Source organism: Lonchura striata, chromosome 5, assembly GCF_050655825.1.
Source record: "Lonchura striata isolate lonStrDom1 chromosome 5, ASM5065582v1, whole genome shotgun sequence".
Classification (NCBI taxonomy): domain Eukaryota; kingdom Metazoa; phylum Chordata; class Aves; order Passeriformes; family Estrildidae; genus Lonchura; species Lonchura striata.
Genome location: NC_140707.1, coordinates 11,819,128 through 11,838,785, shown reverse-complemented (window position 1 = coordinate 11,838,785; position 19,658 = coordinate 11,819,128). Strand labels below are relative to the sequence as shown.

Here is a 19,658-nt window from a genome sequence, read left to right as displayed (position 1 = left end):
ATGTAAAAAAAAACCACATGAGGGAAAAGCCAAGGAGACTGTTTCAGAAGTCTTGAAGATGTGCAGCTCTGTGGTGGAGCTCAGAGTTCCTGCCCACTGACTGCACAGACAGGGAAGCTGAGGAGTGCTGCAGCCTCACATCTGTCCTGGTGAGCCCAAAGGCATTCCCAGACCATCCATCTACACATGGATGGGAATACTGAGGATCAGCCAAGCCCTCCAGCAGTTTGGTCAGTGGGGAAAGCCTAGCACTGTTCCATAGCTCCAGTATGACTAAACTCTTGTTACCTGATTTTTTTTTTTAAGGTTCTGTCATATTGAAGAGAAAACGCAATTTTGGCAGAGCACAGGCTTTCGGGTGTTCAACTCTTGCTTGTTTCTGCTGCAGCATTTACAGTTAAAAGACAGACTAAAGTTTTTCAAACTTCCAGAATAAAGGTGCTCCTCTGAGTTAAAAACTGTGAGGAGAGATAATTAGGCCAGCATCCTTTAGAAGGTGTGTGGCCTGTGTGTGCTGCAGAGTGTGAGTTATCAGATAGCCCAGCCAGCTGTGCTAACCCCGGGATGGGAGTCGGTGTCGCTGCACCCTCATGGCTCTGCACTCAAACTAATTAGCTGGGTGATGAGAGATGGGGCTTCTGCAGCTTGCCAGGTAGTCTAGGATATATTGCAGCTTGAGCTGCTCTGCTCTGCTCTACTGTCCCCTGAGTATTTTCCCCTGCTGGAGCCTGCTCAGAGCTCTCTGTGTGCTGCCTGCTGCCAGCCATGAGCAGGCACCACAGGGACAGGGACAGGGACAGGGACAGTGGGCAAAGGGCTCTGAGAGAGAGGGCAAGAAGAGCACAACTCTGCCTGAGCCCCAGACTGGAGGCACAGTTCCATTTAGTGACATTCTTAAGGGGAACAAGTGGGCATTGCTCTGCCTGAGGCTCCCCACTCAGCAGGCTGATGGTGCCCTACCTCTGACAAGCATTTGATCTTGGCAAAAAAGCCACCAGGTCAGTGCTGCTGCCATGCTTTGAGAACAGTCTGCAGCCTTATCTTCCTCCCACCAGGGATGTAACAGGCAGAGGAATTTCATACTTCACCGTGGAGCTTAACCAGAGATCACAGCCCTGAAGCCCTGAAGTGTCTTCACTGCCACTCTGATTTCTGCCTGGTGCCACCACTGACAGCCAGAGCTGTGTTGTTCCATCCTGACATAGTTTGTTTCTCTATTTTTCTGAGCTTTCTTGTTTTGTAATGCTTGGATTGAGTATTCACTTCAATATCTCTGTAATATATTTTGCCCTAAATCAGTGCTGCATGCTCTTACCTGCATTGTAACATAGGACTTAGAAATTCCATTGCCCACAGTGATGTGGTTGTACGTGAACCTGAGCTCACAGAAGCTCATCAGAACTCACCACCTACACACCGAGGCGCAGAACAAAACAAAACACTCAGGCACTGTGCTTGCAGTGTGTCTAGTTAATTCCCAAACAACTACAGCACCTTTATCTTACATTAACATTTACAGAAACAATAGATGGGATCAGTGTAAATCAGGGTAGCAGAAGGAGCGGGGGATTGCAGCCAGAGAAAACAGATTTTTTTAAGTTGGTCAAGCCCTGGGGTCACTTCTGCTTTCTGTGGGGGGTCAGACCAGACCAGGTTCCTTCCAACCAAATTTTCTCTGTGATTTTAGAAGATTCCAAGAGGTTGAAGTACCCAATTTAGTAAGACAAAGAGAAGATAAGGGAATGAATGAATAGAAATGAGACCTGAAGGAAAGAAAAAAAAAAAAAAACAAACTTCAGCCTTTTTAAGAAAATATGCAGACTTCATTTATTTCACAATCTATGAAATGGACTGCTGTCCTTAAGGTAAAGTCAGTGAACCAAGTGTTACAGCTTTCATTTCCATGAAACTCCAAGAAATATGAAGATGTTTAGCTAAAGGAAATAATTAAGCTAATTGCAGCTTACATCATGTCACGGAAACCAGGATTTGACAGAAAAAACTCAAGTACAAAATAATATTTTATGCCATAATAATTTTGGAAGAAAGCTGTCCTGAGTTAAGCAGCAATAAGGGAAAAGAAAAAAGCATGACCAGTATGGTCAAAGACCAGAGATCCTGACCCACTGTTGAATAAGAGCAGCTATTAAAGTGTCTCGCAGAAGAAATGCCCGGTTTGATTTCTTCTGCTGCTGAGCCTCAAAGCTCACCAAATCGATCTGAATGAGGTTACAGAAGTGTTCTCTTTCTGGCGTCTGCCTGCCTCAGCTCCTGATTGCAAACCCTGCCTCTCTAAGCAATGCATTCAACTTTAATCCCACTGGCTGGGCCTGCCAAGAACAGAGATAAATGTAATTGACACCCCAAAGAGCAGAAAGGTGCTTCTCTCCTTAGGAGAATGGGATTGGTTTTCTCCCCTAGGGGAATCCTAGTTAGAAGGAGAGAAGTGTTTTCTAATCCACATTCTGCCCTCACCCACATCCCTGCTCTGAAGCATTTATTATACAGAGCCAAGCAGTGCAGTAAGAGGTTCCAGAAGCCTGGCATTCTGGGTGTGTGGCAGCCTGCTGTCAAGGTCACTCTCATGGACAATGGGACAAAGAACTAGCACTAGAGCCACTCATCAACCCGACTGAGGACTGAAATCAGGTCTGTCAGCACCACTGTTGGCACCTTAATTGCCAGATTACTGGATATTTAGGCTGCTCCAAAATGAGATCATAGCTCAGAGTTACTGCTGAATCCTTCTGTTGGAGTAAGGGCCATTGCATTTAGGCTGATATTTTAGGTGGGGGATCTTTGGGTGCTGGCATATAACCACTGAACTGGTGCTTAAACAGTGAGTCTGACACACTCAGGCTGCAGTAGACAACCTCTGTGGATTCTTCATGGGCAAACCAGGCATTTTTCTAGCTCCAGCACATGGAATTTGCTGGGTTGTTGCGCATTTGCAAGTGATAGCCACAGTGAAAGCATGTTAGATTTGACCCTTCTGGGAAGTGCCACAGCTACTGTGGGTTTGTTACAGATTTGGGATTTCTGAGCACCCTGCTGTCTGCTTAGGACTGAATGACGGGCTCAGAAGCACTTGGCAGATATCCAATATGTCCTTAAATTCTGCCCCAAAAAGCTGTATCCTCAGGATCCTGAAGACCTGATTACTCTGCCTTAGTTATCAAGCCTCATTAGAGGTTGCAGCAATATTGTAGTGATATTTCAGCTGCTATTAAATCAGACTGTAAATTCAAGTGTCTTAAAAAGAAATAATTTCAGTCAGTGAGTATTACAACAGTTCACTTGGCAGAGTTTAAATTTACTGTGTGGCCAAGAATATTATTTTCTGTTCTAATAGGGATAATTCTAAGGTGAATTTAAGCAGCTCTCTAATAGTGATTCAGCTGAGTGTAACCTATCTGAACAAGATTTTTCAGTGTTGGAATTCATATAGTTCATGGGTTGATAAGATATTAATCTTATCAGGGGTGTCTTGACATCAGCAGCATCTTCCAACCATGCCCCATAAGCAGAGTACATTGCTCAACCTTTGTAGATCTGCTCAGTGATATTAGTGAAGATGATGACTGCCAAAGGAGCCAATATTTTCTTTTCTCAATGCTGCCCTAAGTGTGGCCAATAGCAGAGGTTTAAGGAAGCAGAGTGTAAGAAACAAAGACAGGGTGAAGCTCTCCTTGATATTCAACTTCTGTCTTCCAGTGCATGTCATCAACAAATTATCTGGAAACTGCAAATGGCAGGTTGATGGCTCTAAATCAATGTCAAATATTTATTGGAACTGCATTAGCATCTTAAACCATGTGTGATCCCTGCTCTGTATGGCAATGGCCTAAAGTAAAATGCAGACAAAATAATATGCCACAGATGAGTTAATTACAGATACTAATCCTGATTGTGGGCCTTCACTATTTTATTTTGCTCTTGCTGACTAGTGGGTCTCTTTATAAGTTACTTAGATGAAGTTCCACAGTTTCTGAGTGTGGTCTTTCTCCTACTTCTACAACTATTTTACTGATTTTAAATTTCAAACCACATCCCAGATTATATCACTCAATGGCTCACATTAGATTCTAGATAATAAATAAAGTAAATCAAGAAAAAAAAATCTCAAAATGGGTCCTAGGACTGGGCCTAAAAGACAGAAGATAAGCATTCACCAGACTGATCCTTTCTTTTTTGGGCTCCTATATCTGCTGCAGATTTTTAGGGCCAGTTTCCAGGCTCTGGCCAGAGATGCTGGCAGAGTAACCCCTCCACAGGCACAATAGGAATCACTTCAGCACAACCCTTGCTTTATCATGGTGTATTTCCTAAGGTAGGGTTTGCAGTTTTCCATACTTCAACGTGTATTACAACCAGGTGCCTGCAGCAGGGGTCTTGTTCTTGCTCATCTATGAAGCTGCCATTTGCCATGAGTCTGAGGCTGTTTCTTAGGGGCTCTTTGTGCTATGGCAGCCTGGAAACCTTGATGAAGAATAACAAAAGTCTATTCTGTAGTTAACTACATCAGCTGAGTGTTGACAGTGCAGCTATGAGAGAAGATGTATTTTTTTTGCCTTATCCATTCAAGGATTCACACTTAAAATAAAGGAAAGTTTACATGATTCTCCATTTCCATATCTGATGGGTTTTCTGAACACCTTCTCTTTCTCCACAGTCCAAAAAGTCAAAGGCACATCACAAATTATTTGAAGTCAAGTGTCATTTTTACAACTCCATTTGCTGTTGATGGCTAATCTTCAGCTCTTCCTCATCCACCTACACATCTTTGTGTTTGAAATCCTTCTCTGCCCTACTTTCTGTTGCCTTTCCCCCTCTCTTTCTTTAACTACTTTTCTTTCTTGGCTTTTTATCTACTTGATTTTGCCGTGTTGAGCTATCTTTCCAAGTTCAGAAAACAGAAAACCACAGAAAATTCTGCAAGGGATTTGTCTTTAACCTTCTCCTCACCACAACCAGGATCAGCGGTTCCTAGTATAACCTGAGTAAAACCAAAATAAGTGTGGCACTTTTGGTGTTTACTCTAGAGTGGAAAGCATGGGGCAAACAAACAGCAATTAGTTCAAGGCTGTGGAGAAGTAACGTTCCTGATGACAAAGGAACAGTTCTCTGAGGTAGTGTTTGCACAGGCAGTAGCATTTCATGAGCAAACTGGTGGCCAGCAGTCACAATACACTTTTTCTGCACTCAAAGGCCTCACCCAGTCTGTCCCTGGGGTCAGCTGAACAAGCAGGAGTTTCCCTTCACCCACTTTTCATTCAATGCAGGCTACAAAAAAAAAAAAATTATCCCAATTTTCTACTCTCTTTCTCCTTTGCTGGTGTCTCATCTTCTGGATTGCTCAGCTACAGGCATCCACAGGAGGCTTCTCAGCAGTCTCTTGGGTCACTGTGCCAGCCCTGACATGAAGGTAAGTTATCACTGTGACATGGATCATCATCTTCAGAATCTGGCTTCACCCATCGCTCGTCTGATCAAGGCACACATAACTCTGTCCCAGTTCTTCCAGTACTGCTACCCATCCTCAAGAGCATGGCCACTGTGGGGACAGAGACCCCAGGCAACAGAACAATGCCCTGCTCTCACTTGTGCCTCTTCCTTTGGTGAGGAGGGCCCTCATCACTGACTGCCTCAGGCTTTTCTTATCTGCCCCTGTCACACCAAGTTACAATGAATATAATGCAACATCACCAAAAGGATAAATGGTACAATAGCCACTGCCAAACTGCAATCTTTTGAAACCATGATTATGTCCGAAGAAGGGATTGTTTCACAGGTGAAAGCATGAAATGGTTTCCTTTGAACACAGCAAACATGAGAAATACATTAATAAAGTCTGAACCTACAAAATCAGACAGCTTAAGAGAAAGTCTTTGGAGAGAACACCATTCAGGCAGGATGCTCTGCTTATATGAAAGTGTATTATTAAACTGTTTAATAGAACAACAGAAAAAATTGCAAAGCAATCATTCATGAGCAATAACAAGCTTGTAAAGTTTATGTGGTTGCCCAGAGGGAGAAATGATCACCCTTGTTTTTGGGAGCCAGATGTGATTGTGTATCATCAGTGCTGGAGGATAAATCATGCAGCTTATGCAAGAAAAGGGTAACTAAAACAGAAATAGAAGGAAGAACTAACCATAAATTCAAAAGTATCAGAACTTGGGGTATATTATGTAGTTATTAAGCATAAGAAAGAAGCAGCTTCCAACATTTTGATATGGAAAACTAATAAATAGAATAAAGAGGCAAAGTGAAGCATTAAATGAGCTGACATAAAAGGAAATAGCTACAAATAATGTAGGTGTTGAATACATTATAATGAAAATTCACTGATAAAGTGAAGAAACACTTATAACACAAATAATTAATGACTACCAATTAGAATTAATACTTAAAGAGCCTATAGCCTAGACTGCTAGAAATGAGAAGAAATTTTATTTATATACAAATGTGTAGTTTTGTGCTTGGGAACAAATAGCACCACTATATGCTAGAACCTCAGTTTGGCATGACAGAAGAGGAACTCAAAATATACTCTTCAAAATCACACTTTTTATGAACTGCTGGCATGAGGCAGCTATGCCAAAAACAAATATAAGCCCAAGTTGCCATCAAGAGATCTGATTTCAGTAGAGGTATGAAAATATTTTTTGCCATGTGAGATCTCGGTGAAACTTTATCTGGAATATTATATAAAATTACAAATTTAATCTGAAAAACATGCAAAGATGGGTACCTGGAATACATAAGAAAGAGATTCTCTACACAAGAGAAAACTTGCATATCACGGTTCTTTTAGCCCTGTTAAATGAAATCTGAAATGGGATAAGATTGCTCCATACAAATGTATCACTGCAGGAGTGGTTTGTTGGCCAAAAAGGCAAGTGCTGGCATGGAAACAAAGGTGTGTATTGGCAAAAACATTCAGATTGCAAACGGAAGGACAATTAAAAGAAGGTTGGAGGAAGCAAAGCACAGCTGTGTTAAAAATCACACAGCTGTTTTCCAAAGGGGCTTCTGTAAGCCCATGCCTGGGACAGCTGGGCACCACGAGCTCCCCTTAATCCTCTGCTCCTCCCGTATCCAGAGATACCTGGACAATATTTTTTTTTAGCCAGCCTGGTGAAAATAATTGAGCAACAACTTTCTCATCTTCAATACCTCTGAAGACTCTTTCAAGAAGTCTATCCTGTCAAAAATCTGTTCTTTATAAGCTGTTTTATTTTAGTCATATGGTCCAAAGAGCCCCATTTTTTTAACGGATTGATGAGCCAAGCCTCACACAATAAAGTTATAACTAAATCTCCATCATTCCTCTGAAGGATCCCTTCCCCCTGCAACACTCCTGATGGATGTCAGCCTTTCCTAGCAACTGTTTCTATCACCCACACATTTATCAATATACTCAAGTGTACTAAACTATAATTAAGTGTATTGATATGCCAAAAGGCAATGAAAAAGAAGAGAGAAAATATCAAACACATATCAAACAAAAAATATCAAACAAATATATAATTCATATTAAGCTGGCAGGGCTTGGCACAGTGGCCAGTAGAGTTAAGAGGTGTTTTCATTAGTTTTTTCAAAATAAGAAGAATGAAATGAAGTTTCATATTCAGACCTCACGGCAGGTATTTCTGCTGCTTTTAAGCGACGTGGCAAGGACGCAGATGTAGAATCAATGTTTGTGTTTAGTCATGCAGGAAAAGATAACAATCAGCCAACAGGAAACTTATAAATTCAACAAAGGAAATGCAAAGCCCTGCACTGGGCAGGAAAACCCCAATGCACCAGTACAGACTGGGGATGAAGTGGGTGGAAAGTAGCTTTGTGGGAAGGGTCCTGGGGATGCAGATGGCCACCACACTGAGTGTGAGCTGTGTGGGTAAACACCTGGGCAGGGGACAGCAGAGACACGCTTTTCTCGGTAGTGTCCAGTGACAGAATAGGAGGCTACAAAGAGAAATACAGAATTTCCAGTCAAACACAAGAAAAAAACTTTTTTATTATTGCAAAGGGGATCAAACACTGGCACAGGCTGCCCAGAGTGGGTGTAGAGTTTCTGTCCTTGGATGCTCAATGCCCAGCTGGACACAGGTCTGATGAACCTGCTCTAGGCAGGCAGGGAGGGTGGACTAGACAATCTGCAGAGGTCCATTCCATTCTGATTCAGTAATCTTTAGTGAATATACATATTAATCCTAACAGCTGCTCCCAAACCCCAAAGAATTAGCACATTGGGATGGAAAACATAGAAAAGGTAGCAGAATGCATTTGATTACAAACAATATATTTGTTACCCATCCTGTTTTTACACTGATATCTAATAAGAAGTATATTCAGGGTTGGATTAAAAACACAGATCGCTAAATAAATATCCTAAATCAGTTAATTATTTAGTAAAAGACAAAAGAGGCACTTGACAGAAAACTTAACTCTGGAGAGTAAAATCACAAATTTCGTCTCTCCTGTTTTGAAACCAAAGATATCTTTAAATGCACTAACTAGCTTTAATCCACAGCTAAAAATAAGTTCCTGCACTGTTCCTAAACTGGTTTAACTAGTTTTGCTCAGACCCTTATCTTTGAACCATAGTACCTCAAATTAGAAAACAAACAAGCTTTAACTGTGTTAGTTACTGCTCATACTGAAGCAGGTTCTGAGTTTCTGTAGGGCTGTTCTTTCTCACTGCACGGTGCACAGCAGTAAATTTTCTAATTCTAGCCTATATTCCTGTGCCTGGAACGCACTGCAGTTTGAGGACAAGAGCTGTTAATGCTCATTACATCACAAATGCATCCTTTATAAACCCCTTCTTTCCATGAGGCTGTTAGCCCCTTAGCATGAGCACAAATGAAATATTATAGGAGTCTAAGCTCACTGAACAGAAACTGCCTGTGTCCTTTCTTCTGGCAGCACAGAAGACATTCCTCTTGACTAATCTTTTAATTAAATGGGTTGCGTTTAGCAAGGAATTGAAGTGAGCATCTCTACAGCCTTCACAAGGGGCTAGGCCATGGTCGTGCCTTGGTTTAAGCAACACACTTCATGGGGCCAGTCACACAGGTGACTGAAACAAAGAAACATGACCGCAGTTTGCATAAACCAGCTCTGCTCCTGAGGTGTACAGTGTATGTATGGGTACTTAATGTAGATATTTGTAAGAAGTGAAGTTATGCCTGGAGAAACAAAGTTTCCAGATGAACACTGAGCTCCTGTAGCATGGCTGTAACTCCTGCTGATACTTGGTGGCTTGTGCCTGGCACTCATCCTCTCACACCTCTCCCAGTCTCTAAAGCAGGGAGACTGGGGAACCTTGTCCAGACAGGGGTGAGAAATTAAACATTTCTATGAGCTGCTCAATAAAGGACACAAAATTTTGTTGACCTCGTTTAAAATTGGAGAGGTATAATGAAGCAGTCTGGAAAGATCTAAAAGGTTCCTGTGAATTAAAGTAACTCGCTAGCATTGCTTAGAGAAGTAGATCAATTTAAAGATGCAATTTGAATCTCTTTGTATCCCCCAGTAGTGATTATTTAGGTGTTTGCCTCACCCTCATGGGTAACAAACCAAGATTTTGCCTTGCAAGCACTTGCAGTTACTTACCTATGGATTCCCACAGCCTTGTGTCACGCTATCTCTGAGCTGGGTAATAGGGTTTCAAATACAGTTGGGGTTTTTTTTAATAATTTATCCAGCGTTCCCAGTCCAGGTCACATTGGTGTTGATATCTTCTCTTTCCTGCAATGAAAAATTCACAATGCTACTTTGAATAACCAGTTTGGTAGGATCTTCAAGAAGTAACCATTTGTCACTACATTGAAATGCAAATGCATCATGATACAATGTCACTATGATGTTTTCCTAATGATAAATAATTTTGAAGGGATAAATTAATTGTTAAAATTAATTTTTAAAAATTATTTAGTGTTAAAATCCTATTAAAATAGGATTTGCTTCTTTATTATTATTATTATTATTATTATTATTATTATTATTATTAATATTATTGATCATTTATACTGAAAGCATCAGTTAATCTGCTGTCACTGCATTATAATTTATCAATGGACTACAATGATCAGAAGTATTTATTAGAGACAAAGTTTAAACCATCACCATTTTTTAGCTGTTTTCAAAAACCAGACTGGACAAATGACACTTGTTCTCACACTGAAATACTGCTGGGATATTCCCTGTGACTTTGGTTTGGTGTCACAGACACATTTTACTGAGCGACTTCTGAAAAATGTACCTAAATTTAACTGCTGTAGTAATCTGAGAAACTTCGATTTGCATATACCAACTAGAGATTTTTAAAAAATATATTTTTTCTTAAGAGTTCATGTGCACTGACTGCAGTTGTGTGTCTGTGCTGCAATGGACTCATCTTTCCTTGGTACTCTGAAATGGAAAAGCCTCCTCCCACAGTCTGTAGGGCTACCTACCACAGGTGAGGGTTTCAATACAACAAAAGAAAGGAACCCTTGGTGTGCAGCAGGGTACAACAAAATGGCAAAACTTTTCATCGGGACTGTGGGAGATTCAGACTCCAGTCTTTGTCTGCCTTAGTTAGTTTTCCTGTATGGCTGAATGATTGGATGATGTCCCAGCTTCAGTGAGCAGGTGTTTTCCAAGGGATAATCTGTGAAAAAATGTCCACCAGACTGTTATAATACGGAGTTTACCGTTAGGTGATTCTAAGTACTCTGTCAGGAAGTACATAGGACAACTACGTAGTGAAAAAATAATGAGAACACACTTCTAAAAATAAGTCTAAAATAATCACTGAGCTACTGTGGAGGATGTAAGCAGAGCTCTCATTCTCATGGCCCGGGTCAAGCACAAACCATTCTGAAAAACCAACCTGCCCTTGCACAAGCCAAGACTGTGCTTACAACAATTCTCGTATAATACCTTATTTATACAGTAATCTGGATAGTACAGGTTGCACAAGTTTAGATAGGGTGTTTCCTAACTTTCAAATGCCCCTTCTTTTTTTGTATTCAGTTGATGCATGTCCATCTGTGCAATATTTAGTTGTGAAACCAGTGGCATATGGTGGCAGGGCACGGCATGACGGCAGCACAGCGGCAGGACAGCGTGTTGCCTGTCTGGTACAAACGGTGAGGCAAGTGGAGCGCAGTGGCTTTTGCACACAAATACGGCGCCTATCGATAGCAATCTGATGATCTCACAATTGAGATTTTTTGAGCACTTTGGAGGTTGCAGCGGCAGTGCAGGGTTGATGGCTGGGCTTGATGGTCTCAAAGGCCTCTTCCAGGCTTGGTGGTTCCACGACTCCGTGATTCTCTGCCAGTGGCACGGGGTCCTGCTGCCTTTGTCCCATGGCTCAGGCTGCTCCGAGAGCCGTGGAGCTGCTGCTGTGGCCCGGTGGCTCCGTGCTCTGAGGGCCAGGGTGGCTTTGCCCAGAGCCTCAGCCAGGGCTGGAGCTCTGTGGTTGGAGCTTCGGAGTGGGTTTGGACCCGCGCTGGTTTGTGATGGCAGCACAGTGTTTGGGACACGGACACACACAGGGACAGCCAGGGGACACTGTGGCGACACTGCGGGGACGCTCCCGGCCCCTCACGGAGCAGCTCCTCCGCCCCTTGCAGCCGTGCTGGGGTGCAGAGTGTGTGAGTGTGTGTGTGAGTGTGAATGTGGGAGTGTGTGCATGTGAGAGTGTGCGAAACCCTCTGTGAGTGTCTGTGTGTGAGTTTGTGTGTGCGTTGTGTGAGTGACAGGGTGTGTGTGTGCCAGTTTGTGTATGTGTGAGGGGGTGTGTGTTTCTGTGTGCACTGTGTCTGTGTGTGAGACCCTCTGTGTGTGCACCGTGTCTGTGAGTGCACGGTGTGTGTGTGTGTCTGTGTGAGACCCTCTGTTGTGTGTCTGTGTGTGCACTGTGTGCATGTCTGTGTGCACTGTGTCTGTGTGTGTGACCCTGTTTTTGTGTGTGTGACCCTCTGTTGTGTGTCTGTGTGTGCACTGTGTGTCTGTGTGTGCACTGAGTCTGTGAATGCACTGTGTGCGTGTCTGTGTGTGTGTGAGACCCTCTGTTGTGTCTGTATGTGCACTGTGTGTAACCCTCTGTGTGTGTGTCTGTGTGTACATTGTGTCTGTAAGTGCACTGTGTGTGTGTGACCCTCTGTGTGTGTGTCTGTGTGCACTGTGTGTCTGTAAGTGCACTGTGTGTGTCTGTGTGCAGTCTGTGAGTGCACTCTGTGTGTGTGTGTGACCCTCTGTGTGTGTCTGTGTGCACTCTGTGCGTATGACCCTCTGTGTGTGTCTGTATGTGCACTGTGTGTGTGTGTCTGTGTGTGAGACCCTCTGTTGTGTGTGTCTGCGTGTGTGACCCTCTGTGAGTATGCATGCACTCTGTGTCTGTGTGCACTGTGTCTGTGTGTGCATTGTGTGTGACCCTCTGTGTGTGTGTGCACTGTGTGTGCAATGTGTGTGCTCTGTGTGTGTCTGTGTGTGTGCACTGTGTGTGTGCAATGTGTATGACCCTCTGTGTGTGTCTGTGTGCACTGTGTGTCTGTCTGTGTGTGACCCGTTGTGTGTGTGTCTGTGTGTGTGCAATGTGTGTGACCCTCTGTGTGTGTCTGTGTGCACTGTGTGTCTGTGTGTGCAGCATGTGTCCGTCTGTGTGTGCACTGTGTGTCTGTCTGTGTGTGACCCGTTGTGTGTGTGTCTGTGTACCTGTCTGTGAGTATGACCCTCTGTGTGTGTGGCTGTGTGTCTGTCCCCCTGTCTGTGTGTCCTTCTGTGTGTGTGTGTGTGTGTGACTGTGTGTGTGGGTGTGAGGGGGGAGCTCTGTCTGTCTGTCTGTCCCTCTGTATGTGTGTGTGTCCGTCCGTCCCTCTGTCTGTCCCTCTCCGTGTGGGTGTGAGGGGGAGCTCTGTCTGTCCGTGTGTCCCTCTGTCTGTCTGTCCGTCCGTCCCTCTGTCTGTCCCTCAGTGTGTGGGTGTTTAAGGGGAGCTCTGTCTGTCCGTCCGTCCCTCTGTCTGTCCCTCAGTGTGTGGCTGTGAGGGGGGAGCTCTGTCTGTCCGTGTGTCCCTCTGTCTGTCTGTCCGTCCGTCCCTCTGTCTGTCCCTCAGTGTGTGGGTGTAAGGGGGAGCTCTGTCTGTCCGTGTGTCCCTCTGTCTGTCTGTCCGTCCGTCCCTCTGTCTGTCCCTCAGTGTGTGGCTGTGAGGGGGGAGCTCTGTCTGTCCGTGTGTCCCTCTGTCTGTCTGTCCGTCCGTCCCTCTGTCTGTCCCTCTCCGTGTGGGTGTGGGGGGAGGGCGCGGCCCCCCGCGCGCCGCCGGCGGGGGCGGGGCCGCCGGCGGGCGCCCAGCCAATCCGCGCCGCCCTCGTCCCGCGAGCGGCGGCGCGGGCGGCCAATGGGCGGGCGGGGAGCGCGCGCGCAGCGGCCAACGGGAGCGGCCGTGCGGGGCCGCCGTGCGGGACCCTCGGGGCGGCGAGCGCCGGGCGGCACGGCCGGGCCGGGCAGCGCCCGCAGCAGGTACCGCCCGCAGCAGGTACCGCCCGCAGCAGGTACCGCCGCCGGCACCCCGCGCCCGGTTCGCCCGGGCACCGGGACGGGGGGCCTTGCGGGAGGGGGCGGCCGCGCCTTTCCGGGGTGGGGGGGGAAGGATGGAGGGCGCGTCGTGGCGGCGGGCGGGCCGGCGGAGCGCGGCGGCCGCGGTGGATGCTCGGCGAGGCGGGGAGCGTGGGCGAGGCCGGGCGCCCCCGCCGCGGGGCCCGGGCCTGGGTACCACCATCCCCCTCGGGCTGGGCGGGCCTGCGGCGAGCGGCGGGGCCCTGCCCTGCCCGAACGGGCTGGCAGCGAAGGCCACGAGTCCCTCTCGTGTCTGCGGAGAGCCGGGCTGGGCCGTGCCCCAGCCCCGCGTCCGTGCGGCAGGAGACGAGAGCCCTTCCTCCGCCCGTGCCCTGCGGGAGGCTCGCGGTCCTCCGGAGCACTTCCCCCAGTGAAGTTTAAAGTGCGGCTGATTGCAGGGGTACAGTGGTTGGTAGTGAGCTTGTAATCGAAACCAGCTTGATTCCCATGAAAATAGAGACCTTTAATTTCATCTGACCTACTTCAAGGCTTTAGCAATCGAAAGTTTATTTTTTAAAATATTTTGATAACTCTTTTGATAATAATTAAGAAGTGGAGCATGTTAGGAGTTTTGCTGTCTGTGGCATCCATCTGTACTGCAGCAGGCTAGAATTTCTTGATCCCCAATTTGTATATCCTGTCTGTGCTTCTTAACTGAGAGACCATTATTTCAACATTTTGGAAATTATATTATAGGTATAAGGTAGATTTCTAGGATCTTCACCCTTCAGCTCCTCTACCCTGTTTTTTGCCCTTCACTCACATATAGGTGCCTTAAAATTCAGCCATTTCCCCATCACAAACCTATAGATGGATAGGAAAGGTTAATTTTATGTCTTATGGTTTTATAGGTTTTTTTTTTTACCTCTACCTGTTGCAGAGCTATAAAATAACGACAAATCAAGATCTCTAACTTTTTTACTGCAAGTACTTGGCTTTATTGCTGTGCTGTAGATATAAAGAAGTGAAAGCATGTTGGGGGAGTTGTTCTAAATTAACTGTGGCTGTAGGTTTTGGACAGATAAATGTTTTTTTTCCTTACAGTTCCAGAATAACCCAGCCTGACCACATCCTTTTCATCTCTAGCAGCTGATACTCGTTGATAAAATTTAACATTGAAGCAAAAGTGTAACCATCCCTACCCCTCTTAGCTCCTGAAAGGCCAAACTGAATCTCCTCTGGCTGCTACGAAGTGAAGGGTTCTCTGTCATCTTCCTGCTTCTGAGTTCTAGCTCTTGGAGGAGCTCCCAGTTCCTCATAAGGGTTGTTGTTTCTGGTGCTTGGAAGGGGATGCAGAACAAATTAAAATGGTTATACAGCCATTTGGAAGGTTTAAGTGAGTGCCTCAGAAGGTCCTGGATGTTGTTGAAGACATAAATTGTTACAGTGACTGCAGGCTTGGCTGGCTTCTTCAGCCAGAATCTGTGTGTGTTCAGTTTTTTGTCACAAAATATTTAGTGTTTGAGGATGTTTCATGTAGTTTGCTTGTTACTTGTCTGCAGAAAGCAGAGCTGCAGAGTGGCAAGGTAAAAATTCTGGAAAGGAGCCAATATCAGCAAAAATTGTGCTTGTCTAATTTGGTACTTGTTGTGGAGCACTTGCATTATGTAAACATTGGCTGTCTGGGCATAGTTGGTACCATCGTGTACATCCATGCATGATGTGCATGGGAAACAGGTGTTTCTCCCTGTTGCTGATTCCAAGCTTTGCAGTAATAAGTCGATACTTGCACGGTTTGGAAGCTGCAAACTGTAGTAGCAAATCCTGTCTTATCAGGACAAACTAGGTATTCCCATTTTTTTTTGTCTTCTGAGTGTTTCCCACGCAGGATCTGCAGTAGGGACCATAGGGATGTCCCCTGTCACTCTGTGACCACGGTGTGTTGACAAAGGTCCTGCTTTTAGCAGGTGTTGGTGTCTGTGTGTGCGCAGGAGCTCAGCCTTTCCATGCCATTGGTATTTGTACATTTGTGGAGCTCCTTGTGCAAGAGGTGTAGCTGCTAGATCCGGAGAGGACATCCATTAGCATAAATAGGAGTTAAGATTGGAGCTCTGGCACTGCAGACGATCCTATCGCCCTGAGAAAAGAGCTTTTCTCCTGAGGAGGAGGAGGGAGGCTGCCAGCACCCTGTCTGGGAGACAGGTAGGCAATCCCTTGGTACAACTTGCTTTGAATATCTGTTTAAGTCACTTCTAAAGATAAGAAAATTGTGGAAATGGGCTTTTATTTTTTCGGTTGTAGTTTGTTCCACGTGTATTGGAAGAAAGGAAAGGTAAACTAGTGTGTTTTTTTTTTTTTTTCTTTTAGGAGGTGATAATGTTTCAAATATGACTTGGTGGAGTGTTCAGATAAATGAGTAATTTTTAGGTTTCAAAAGAATTATTGTGGATTCTTGCAGGAGCGTAATAGAAGAGAAAATACCATTTAACTGTAAGAGATTTGGGAAAGTATGGGAGGAGTCTGAAGTATTGATTCCTAGGACTTTAAATTCATCGTGTAATGTCTATTGTAAAACGTGATTCAGGCCTTCTATATAATTTAAAACATGAGAAGAATAAGAGCCAAGCCTTTTGTTCTTGATTAAGTATTCCAGTTGTAATTGCTTTGTGAATAATAAGTTTAAATAGATAATAATTACAGGTGCAGTTTTTGGGTAGTTATCCTTGTCTTGTTTGATCAATATGAAAAAGGTGAATCTGGGTTTTAATTACCAAGATTAAGGAGTTAACCCTGAAGCTTAAAGACTGAAAGTATCTTATTACTGAAACTTGACAAACTGATGAACGCTTGAATATTGTGTGTTCCCTTGATTTTTGTCTTTTCCCTCCCAGCAAAATGACAGTATCAAGTAGCAACTGCAGCAACAATCCTGCTGCTGCTAAAGCTCTCTCTAGTGATAACCAGGGCTGAATATCAGCAGGCTGAAGTGAATGCTGAAGTGATGCCTTTGGCCTGTTTTCCTAAGGCCACTACTAAGTGAGTAGCTAGTGATGGAGAGTCAGCTGTGAGTGCTGCTCTGCTCATTGTCTTGTAGATGTGTCCTTCAGACAGATTCTGTTCTCCTTTCAGGGTTAACTCAAGAGTAATGACTTATGCAAAGTAAGAGCCCTGATTTATGCAACTACCCTGATAAACAGTGAGGCTTTATCTTGTAATCCTTTCATAACCAAAAGTGCAAATGAGATTTCTAATACAGACTTCCAATTAAATTAGATAAAATGATCTGGAATTCAGCTTCTGTTCAGCAAATCTTGAATCTGCCTACCTCTTGATTTCCTAGAACTTGTTTAAAATTCCCCTTGCATGTGTGTTAAACATGTTTTCATGTTAACTGGAGATGGAATACAGTAAATGTTCTTATATGGAATATCTTAATTTCTGACCTGATCTTTGCCTTCTATGCAATTTTGAGAAATGAGTTTAACTATACCAAAAGAGACTTTTTTTTTCCCCCCCTCCACTGTGCACTTGATGACTAGGCTTAAACAGCAAACAATTTAGAAAAACATCAACTTATAACTTAATTATAAAGGGATTGTAAAAACCTCCTAGTTTGTTCCAATTCATTTTTGGAGGAAGGACTGTAAAAGAAACATATTTACAGAAAAGCAAGGGACTTCCCTAGTATGTGCTTTGTGAACAGATTACTTACTAAGAAGTAATTACAAAGTCATCTGGTACAGAATCCCTCTGAGTAGAAGCACAAGTAAGTGGAAATTTGTAGTAAAATCAGAACTTTGGCTGAAGGAAGGTGTGTGAACACATGCTAAAGAAATACGTGTGTAACCACAAGCATTGAATAGCTCTGATGATGGAGTTCTGCTGAGATCAACTCAACAGTGGCCCTCATTAAAATCAGGTTTTGCTCCGTAAGACTAAAGGATTCAAAGAGGTTAAATACTCCATGATTGTGAGCACAGCCCTCACTTCAGAGTATCTTATTTCACAAGAGTGTCTTTGGTGAAGTAGTTGATGAGTTAGGCTGAATTCTGCTAATAAGTTATTGGGTAGACATGGGTTAGTTGGACCCAATTCACCATCTTCCCAAAGCAATTGAGTGAATACTGGACTTGGGTTTTGTCATTGTCATCTAAAAGAAAGTGACAGAACAATTTCCATGTCTGGTATCAACCTGAATTTTGATATTAATGTGATCTAGTGCTGTTAAAGAGATGATATGCAGTATTAGCTAAGTCTCACCTAAATCAATTTAATAATGCTCCTTACCTTGAATGCATGTGCTGCCAGCAGTAGTAATATATCCAGGAGGAGATCCAGAATATATCCAGGAGCTTGAGGAGCACACACTCGAGGGCAGGCTTTCAGTATCTAGCATATTTCAGTGATTAAGAATAGTGAGGAGAACTGTTTGAAAAGCAGGTCTACTTTATTTTTGTACACAGAGCTATACACTCAGCTATGTAAACTTTGACCTAACTAGATTGGTTACTTGAACTGGTATTGTGTTTCATTAGGTAAATGATTTAAAGAGGACAAATCTCTTCATTGGTAGTTGGGAAGTTTTTTTTCTAATCTTCAGTCCTGAAGATGTTAAACTAATTTGAAATGCCTTGTTATTTTTCAGAAAGTCTCTTAAATCACTGAGGGTCAGCCACAAGTTTGCCATGTTCTTTGCCATAGAGTTTTGGGTCTTCTGGTAGCATTTACCTATGCTGCAGCTGTGACTCGGGCCTGGTCCTTCAGATTGATTTAGTTTTGTTGTATTTCACGTGTAGAGAACACAGTATTACCCTGAGTCCATCCCCACTATTGTGTGGAAAGTGTAGTGAGAAACTTGAGGTCTGGCATATTACCAGGGCCAAGCCAGAGACTGGCTAGTTGATGTTGGATTAGCGGGCCCATTTTGATGAGTCTTCAAAACTTAGTTGTTCTAATTAGCTTCCAAGCCTGCCAGTATGTTTTTCAGCTCCTGGAGGTGTGTTACATTTTCTTGGTCCCTGGCTTACATCTAGTAAAGAAAATGAACTTGCAGAGAGTAGATAAGAATGCTGGTGAAGTCTAAAACATGGATATGCCTGTTTTTGCGATCTGAGGGAAGAATCCCAAATCTTCCACATGACTGGGAAGTTTGGAGTAGATATGCTTTAAGGTTAACTTGCACCCAAAGCAGTTTACAGTCTCTACTCATCTTTTGAAGCAGTATCTTTCACAGATAAGGTTTCCCAATGGCTATAACCTTGGACCACAAAAGCAAACAGACTGTATCCTTTGGAGATATGCTGGCTAGGTGTTGGCCACATAGGGTAGGTCATTGGCCCTTGTGGTGCTTGAAAATGTGGGCATTCTGCTGATAGCATTCATTGATTTGCTTTTGTGGAAACAAGGCACAGATTAAATGAGACATGATGATATGATATAATATGACATGACCCAGACTTGTCTTTCTGGCAATAACCTTGTTTAGGTGAGTTAAATATTACTTCCTTTGTTGCTGAGTCTCTCTAATCTCTCCAGTTCCCAGATATTTTTTTTTTTTTTTTTTTTTTTTGAGCTTGTGATGGTGTCCTTGCAATGTGGCAATTTGAGCCCTGTATGAGTGACTTATGTAATGATTTTTTGTCAGGTGTGGATGCAGTGGGGAGTGTGTGTGGTGTTTCAAGACTCTTGGTGCACTCAGATTTGATGTCTGGACAAATTTCATTGTCTGAATATACTGAAACAAAATGCTCCTACCACCTTTTTCTGCTTTTTTCTCCTGCTAGTGCTGGGCTCAAGCTGTCAGAGGGAAGGAGGAAATTAATTTGTTGGGCTGTGTTTTTGCACAACTTTGTGGCTTGCTGCTGGTGTTTGAGAGGTTGGGAAATGCACATTTTCCATTTCCTGTGATGAGCGATAATCTTGATAGGATTGAATTTGGAGGGAGTGTGCTGTTGACCTAATGTTTGTCAGTGATAACTAGAAGACAGAGCATTTAATCTCTAGCAAGGACACACATGCACACACTCTAGTTGCTGGATTTAGCATTTAAACATTCAATAGAGCTGCAGCAGGCTTTCCTGGCACTTGGAAAGCACATCTTTAA

General features: G+C 43.8%; 1 protein-coding gene and 1 long non-coding RNA gene across 5 annotated transcripts in view; one reads left to right on the top strand and one right to left on the bottom strand.

Moving 5' to 3' along the window:
* Positions 1-776: 776 nt before the first annotated feature.
* On the bottom strand, positions 777-18,724 carry LOC146767237 (uncharacterized). Its single transcript, XR_014955336.1, has 3 exons — positions 17,843-18,724; positions 9,625-9,759; positions 777-7,971 (listed from the first exon to the last, which is right to left on the bottom strand). It is a non-coding gene; the product is annotated as an uncharacterized LOC146767237 (long non-coding RNA).
* Positions 13,469-19,658, top strand: part of FAR1 (fatty acyl-CoA reductase 1) — a 34,471-nt gene continuing 28,281 nt past the window's right edge. The window contains exon 1 of one of the 4 annotated variants that reach the window (XM_085579705.1): positions 13,469-13,519. The gene's annotated coding sequence lies outside the window, so the exon portion shown is untranslated. Of the gene's footprint in view, positions 13,552-13,866; positions 15,758-19,658 lie in introns of those variants that run through there. The other 3 variants (XM_085579706.1, XM_021527563.3, XM_085579708.1) reach the window with 3 other exon arrangements.